The sequence below is a fragment of the Lathyrus oleraceus genome, chromosome 3 (assembly GCF_024323335.1).
Source record: "Lathyrus oleraceus cultivar Zhongwan6 chromosome 3, CAAS_Psat_ZW6_1.0, whole genome shotgun sequence".
Classification (NCBI taxonomy): Eukaryota; Viridiplantae; Streptophyta; class Magnoliopsida; order Fabales; family Fabaceae; genus Lathyrus; species Lathyrus oleraceus.
Window position 1 is genome coordinate 394,684,200 of NC_066581.1, and position 8,132 is coordinate 394,692,331.

The window sequence follows — 8,132 nt, forward strand, 5'->3', positions numbered from 1 at the left end:
AACAGAAGGGCTTGAAGTTGGTCCCTTTTGGCAAAATTCACATACACATGTTTTGACAGAAACCCTAATTTTGGGTCAAGTTCGCAAGGACCTAACTCACTCATTTTTAATTATTTTGAGGTGGGACCAAGTGCATTGCAAAATTTGAGATGTATAATTCAAATGTTATGTTGGACAAAATTTCATAACTCTAAAAGAAATACATGCAATAATGCAAAGACATTATAGGTCAGATAACAGTTGAAAAACTCAGAAGTCCAACTTCAACTGCCCATAACTTTCTCATAAAAAATCCAAATGATGCAAAATTTATGTCCAAATTCATTGTCTTGAAAAGATCTACAACTTTCATGTTGGAGTTTTTGCCATTTGAGGCTTTTTTTAAGGGAGTAGCCAATTGAATTGGCGCCTCCTTGCAGTTTTTAAGAGGGGTCGCCAATCCAATTGGTGTCTCCTCCTAAAAGTGGGGTATGTTGGGAATTTTGCTGAAAACTGGGGTATTTTGAGAATTTTTTCGAAAAACTGGGTTATCTCAGTAAAAAAAACCACAGAATTACTGAATATATAAGTTTGTTTAGTCTAGAAGGTATTATTTTACTAATTATAAATATATACAAGCTTGCCTAAAATATATAAAAAAAAGACATTGTTTCTATATACTTGATACAAAACAATATTTGTATACTTGATATTTTAAGTTTTTTAATAGTTAGATTGCTTATTTATTTAATGATATAAAATAAATACATGGAAGCATGTGAATCTGGGAGTATGTTTCAAGGAAGTTTTTTTTTAATATCCAATTTTTTAATTTTTTTTCCAAAAATACTCTAAATTTCAAAAAAATTATATTTTTGCCCATTTTTAGCCCTAATTTGGCCTTAGGCGCCACTCTAGTTGGCGCCTACCCTTAAATTTAGGGCAAGTCGCCACTAGGGGTGGCGCCTACCCTTAAATTTTTTTTTTAAATTTTTTTTTAATAAGTTTAAATGTATTAATTTATATTTATTCTAAATTATATTAATTTATATTAATACATATATATAAATAATGTTATTTACAAGATATATATATATATATATATATATATATATATAATATATATATATATATATATATATATATATATATATATTAATTTAATTTAATTTATAAGTAATAATATTATTTATAAATTTTTGGAAAAAAATTAATTTATATACATGTAAATAAATATAAATTAATTTATAAAGATATGATTAAAATGTATTATTAATTTGGGATTTATCACATATTATGCGGTCCCTGGTACGATCCGCACGGGAGAGGTCTAACTACTCGTCTAGACGGCTCACGTGGTGGTGGTGCTTCCCTATTACCACCCCTAGTCCTAACGCGTCCCCTTGCCGTTTGCCATTGTGGTTGGGTCGAAGTCCCTTCAATGCTGTAGGAAAGGCGGGTGCCCTCTGCGCCCTCAAAGCTTTGTCTCGGTGGGACAAACTGACTCCTGTTGGGTGCGCCCTCGAAATGTGGCCTTTGGTAGTTAAGGGTTGAATCGGGTTGGCTAAAGAACAATGTTTGTTGTGGTGTGTAGTAGTCTTGTTGGTAATCCTCTTGTATACCCGTGTCGGGGCTAGGTGGAGGACTGGAAGAGCTTGGGACATCGTCGTGATGGAAGTGTTGGGATTGGTGGATGTGGGGGGATTGATATTGTGGTAGGTGTTGGGACTGTTGATGGTGGTGGGAATGTTGAGGTTGGTGTTGGTAATCTTCATGGTATTGGGGTTGAGTTTGTGGTATGTAGTGTTGATTTGGATGGGGGGTGGACATGTGTTGTGTTGGTTGTTGTTGGTAATACGGTGGTGGTGGTTGTTGTTGGTAATACGGTGGTGGTGGTTGTTGTTGGTAATATGGTGGTGGTTGTTGTTGTTGGTAATATTGTGGTGGTTGTTGTTGTTGGGAATATTGTGGTGGTTGTTGTTGTTGAAAATATGGTTGTTGCATCCGGGGATCGTCCAAATAGAACGGGTCAGACACAATCATTTCTGGATTTGTATTTGCTCTATACCAATCCACATATTGCCTTGTCGGCTTCATTTCGTTGGGCGCCACCGGAAATTGTAGAACATAATGGGCACGGTCTTTCCACATTTTACGGAACTCCTTTGCAAATTCCTTCCAATTTTGGGCATACCACTGGTGGCTGACTTTTTTAAGATGCCAAGGTTCCAAAGACATTGGGGGGCCTGGGATTTCTTGATGCATTCCGAATTGCAGTTTGACACGGTCACTTTGGTGCATCTCCACAGTGGTGAACCGCATTATAGCCGTTTTTGCTGTCCAAACAGCTGCATCTTCGGGGTTGGGTTGATGTTCCAATCCCAAATATGGCCTCCAAATAAACTGCAAAGAAAAAAGTAAATATGTTATTTATTGAGAATGCTTGATATTAATAAATCAGTTCGAAGATGAGTGATTTAGTGGTAATACATCTTGTGCTCGGAGACGATCCAAGACTTGACGATAAAATATTATTTTATTTTTCGGGGTAAGACTGTAATCTAATCCGGTTGTAATGAACCTAAACAAAAAAAGATAAATAATATTATTTACAAATATTTATAGAATAAATATACAAAATGAAATAACATCATAAATTTACCTAGTTGCGTAGGGGAAGGAGTAGACGTTAGGATTTTCTGGGGCTAGCCTCGGCAATCTCCACCACCCCCATGTTTGGAGCAAAAAAGCACATCCAGAAAATGTACAGTGGTCATTTTGTGCATTTTTACACAAAGAGCTATATAGGAAAGCCAATACAGCATAACCCCAACTATACGTGCTTATTCTATCAATGTCCTCGAGCAAACTCAAGTACATACAGTTTATGTTATTTCCCGTGCCTTCGGGAAATAACAAGTTCCCAAACAATAACAAAATGTAAACCCTTGTTTTTATGTTTTTTTCTTGTTCAGACGAATCCTCAGTCAAATTTATAGAGTCGTGGTAGAATTGGAGGCTCGATAGTTTAATACCCTGGCCCCTTGCTTTTGCAGATCCCTCACCCTCGACCAGATCTACGCCCAACATTTGAACACATAGTTCGTTGGGTTGTTGCACATTTCCAGTCACAGGCTTACCATCTATTCGAAGACCCAAAAGCATGTACACGTCCTCTAGTGTGACGGTACATTCACCGATTGGTAGGTGAAAAGTGTGTGTCTCTGGTCTCTAACGTTCACACAAAGGAAGAATAAATTTGGCATCAATTGTGGCATTTACGACATGCATAACATGACCGAGCCCCGCACGCTCTATGTAAGGTACGCACCATGGGTCTGGATAAGGCATAGGCTGTGAACGTTGACGAAATTTCTTGGGATCCTTTAAAAACAAACCATATAAACAATCATTAGATTGGACTTTTAAAAAATAAATTGTAAACATACGAAAGAGGCAATGTTCAAGAAAAACTTACGAATGAGGCAATGTTTGCCCTAGTGCCTCTGTGTTCTTGGCCCATGGTAATAAGAGACATGATTGCAATGTACAATGAAGCTTGGTGGATAAGAAGTTTCGTCGGAGTTCTCTGAATAAAAGTGTTAGTGGTTGATGAAAACTTGCAAGAATGACCTTCTATTTATACCCGTTTTCAAATAGTATGAATATGCAAAAATGTGACACGTGTAAGGCATGCGTGGGAATCTTGCAGATTAGGTGGATAGGTTGGCATGCATTGGTACAGATTAGGTTGCACTTGTCTTGTCTAGGGGAAGGCTTGGTGGAACCTGATGATGCAAAGACGTGACACGTGTAAGGCATGCGTGGGAATCTTGCAGACTAGGTGCAGGCTAGGTGGATAGGTTGGCATGCATTGGTACAGATTAGGTTGCACTTGTCTTGTCTAGGGGAAGGCTTGGTGGAACCTGATGATGCAAAGACGTGACACGTGTAAGGCATGCGTGGGAATCTTGCAGACTAGGTGGATAGGTTGGCATGCATTGGTACAGATTAGGTTGCACTTGTCTTGTCTAGGGGAAGGCTTGGTAGAACCTGATGATGCAAAGATGTGACACGTGTAAGGCATGCGTGGGAATCTTGCAGACTAGGTGGTGAAGGCATTTGATGGATAGGTTGGCATGCATGAGGAAGGCTTGGTGGATGTGTGAGTATAAGTATTCACACAAATTTTCACAAAGGTATTCACAATATCTTCACATATATCTTCACAATATCTTCACATATATCTTCACAATATCTTCACAAAATCTTCACATATTATGGCATCCTCATCACAATACAAAATCAAAGCTCACGTGAATGGTGAGACTTATGAATGTGATATGTCTGGCTTCCTATTTAGAAACATCGATTGCACTCGTTTTTGTCTAAATAGAGGAGCTGTCTTCTCTTATCTGAAAAAAAGATTGAGTCCAAACTTAGACAACCCGTTTCCCAAATTTTTTATCAACAACCTTTTTTTTTCTTCTGAAAATAACTCAGTCAGGTTTTATAAGTCATTGATTCAAAATGACATGGAGGCACAATACATGTTTCGTAACCATGAGTATTCTGGTTACGAATATATAGTGTTGTACATTGTGTTGGCACAATTTTAACCAACTCAGAATATTCAGTCACAGGTTATTGATCCTGTGGATGATGACGAACAAGACGTTGAACACCACGTTGAAGACGATGTGGTTGATGATGCAGAAGACGTGGTTGATGAGTTGGTGAACCGTGATTCCGAAGACGAAGACCAAGTACAAATACCTATAGTGCAACGCTACTCACCGCCTGCGCACTTCACAACCCTTAACTTGGGCGAGGATGAGCCCTCATCAGATATGTTCTACAACCCATATATGAGGTCTGATGAGGAGTTAAAGAAGGGTGACCAATTTCGGACCAAGGAAGAGTGTCTGTTAGCAATAAAAAACTGGCACTTGAAAAACTGTGTTGACTACGATGTTAACAAATCAAACCCAGAAAGATACGTTATTTTATGCAAAAATCCGGAGTGTGGGTATAGGTTGATGGCATCATACAAGAAGAAACATAATGCGTGGGTGATAGGGTCCATTTCTCAAGCTCACACTTGCGTCAACACAAACATGGCACAGGATCATCGCAAACTTAGCCATGATATGATCTGCCATTCAATAATACCTTTTGTTGAGGCTGACTCGTCACTCAAGGTTAAAACTATTATCTCCCATTGTGTTGCTGTTTTCAAATATACACCGTCGTACTGAAAGGCTTGGTTAGCGAAAACCAAGGCAATTGAACTGGTATACGGTAACTGGGAGGAATCATACAAACAACTTCCGCGCTACCTGGCTGCACTAAATTTGTATTCACCTGGGACGGTTTCTATAATGGAGACCTTGCCGGCACAATCCCCTGACGGAACTCGTCTAAAAGGTAATGGAATATTCCATAGACTTTTCTGGGCATTCCGTCCCTGCATCATCGGTTTCACATTCTGCAAGCCGCTTATTCAGGTCGATGGAACTTGGCTGTATGGGAAATACAAAGGATCATTACTGATGGCGGTCGCACAAGATGGAAATTCTAATATTTTCCCAATAGCCTTTGCATTGGTAGAAGGAGAAACGACTGCTGCTTGGAGTTTCTTTCTTAAGAATCTCCGAACGCACGTGACTCCACAAGCTGGCATCTGTGTGATTTCTGACAGACACGCTTCTATAGACAATGCGTACAATAATCCAGCAAATGGTTGGCATGACCCCCCGTCTACGCATGTCTACTGCATCAGGCATATTGCTCAAAATTTTATGCGGGAGTTCAAAGATAATTTCTTGAAGAAAAATTTGATAAACGCGGGGTATGCATTAAACCAACCTGGATTCCAATACTACCGCCGGGAAATAGTGTTGGCAAATTCTGATGCAGGGAGGTGGATCGATAATATTGATAGAGCAAAGTGGACTAGGTCATACGACGATGGGGTGAGGTGGGGCCACATGACAACAAATCTTGTGGAATCAATGAACGACGTCTTTAAGGGCATACATAACCTCCCGGTAACCGCTTTGGTGAGTGCGACCTATTTTAGGATGGCTACGTTGTTCGTAACAAGAGGCAAGCGCTGGCATGAAGTGTTACAGACGAGTCAAGTATATAGTGATGCCTGCATGAAGTTTATGAGGCAGGAATCTGCCAAAGCCAGCAGCCATCAGGTTACAGAATTCGACCGCCATGGCCACACTTTTAGTGTCAAGGAAACAATTGACCACAACCAGGGGCTTCCCAGACAAGAGTATAGGGTCCTAATACCAGACTGTTGGTGCGACTGTGGTCAATTTCAGGCCTATCGTATGCCTTGTTCCCATGTCATTGCAGCGTGTTCACACAGCCACTTCGATGCATTGTCGTTAGTGTCTCCCATCTACAAAGTTGCAACATTGCTAAATGTATACGACAATCCCTTTCCGGTGGTAGCATTGGAGGCATATTGGCCAGAGTATGACGGGGAAATTGTTTGGCACAACAAATCGATGCGGCGGAATAAAAGTGGTCGCCCAAACAGCAGGCGCATTAGAACTGAAATGGACGTCGCAGAGAAAATGCAGAGGAAGTGTAGCATATGTCGACAACTGGGGCATAATAAGAACAAATGTCCATATCGTGGATCTAGTTCCACAACATAGTTTTCATATTCATAACTCTGTGTACCAACGCTATTTATCAATAAAGTTTACTTTTTATTCCAAATAGAAGATGACACTGGAACAACAAACACAAACATGTAACATCACAACAACAATTACTAAAACAAAAACAAATACTGGAACAAGAACAAGTACTAAAACAAGAACAAGTACTAAAACAATAACAAATACAAAAACAACATCACAAACAACCATTAAAATCTAGGAAATTACAACAATTAACACTATGTCGTCTGATCCATGCATCATTTGGATGCAATCAATGTCGCTTTCAACTTCAACCCACGAACATACCGTTTCTCCAGTTTCAGATGAGATACTTCTTCTAAGCCTTTGAATCCTTCTGATGACTTCACCGGGTTCGTAATCTCCCTCTAACCAAGACATCAAGGACCTTTTTAGTTGGTCCAACGAACGGATGTTCCAAAATTTCATCTCCATTGGGGGTTTCACAGGCGAGAAAATAACATGCCCATCCCTTTTTAAGATTACTGGTTCAGGATCCGACCGCCTTGATGATGTTCGCTGCCATGACGACGGTCTGGGGGATGCCATGAACTCAACTTGATAGAGAAAGTGATAGGAAATAGTGGTGAAGAAAATGCAAGGAAATAACACTTTATTTATAGAAAAAGATCTAGATTGTACACCAATGTACTTAACCCTAATTAGTGTCGCACTTGATTAATTAGTCTTAGGGGGAATTAGGTCATAACTACCAAACTCTAATTATAACCGATCAATAAACCCTAATTATAATTGATTAATTAACCCTAACATGATTAACCCTAATTCTCCCAAAAATTTATAAATAATATTAATTACTTATAATTTAAATATATATATATATATCTTGTAAATAACATTATTTATATATATGTATTAATATAAATTAATATAATTTATAATAAATATAAATTAATACATTTAAAATAATTTAAAAAAAAATTAAAAAAAAAATTTAAGGGTAGGCGCCATCCCTAGTGGCGACTTGCCCTAAACTTAAGGGTAGGCGCCAGCTAGGGTGGCGCCTAAGGCCAATTTAGGGCTAAACATGGTCAAAAATGTAATTTTTTTGAAATTTAGGGTATTTTTTTGAATTTTTTTTAAAAAATTGGATATTAAAAAAAAAACTTCCAACAAATACACATTACTTTTACATAAATTTGTTAGTGTTATTTCTACAGAGATATTATATTCAATTGAATTTTCTTTTATAGATTGTAAAAGGAAGAATACTTTTTCTTGACCTCCAAAAATGTGTCACAATTTGTTGAAGGATGGCATATCATTATCAATGATCCTGATATCACATTGATGAATTGATGAATGCTATAGAATTTTTTAATCAAACTTCATATGTAGCATGTTAATATAAAATAACAAAAAATGTAAGAGATAGATGTAAGTTGATTATAAAAACCAAAAATTTCAAGGAAAAATACGAGAGTGCAA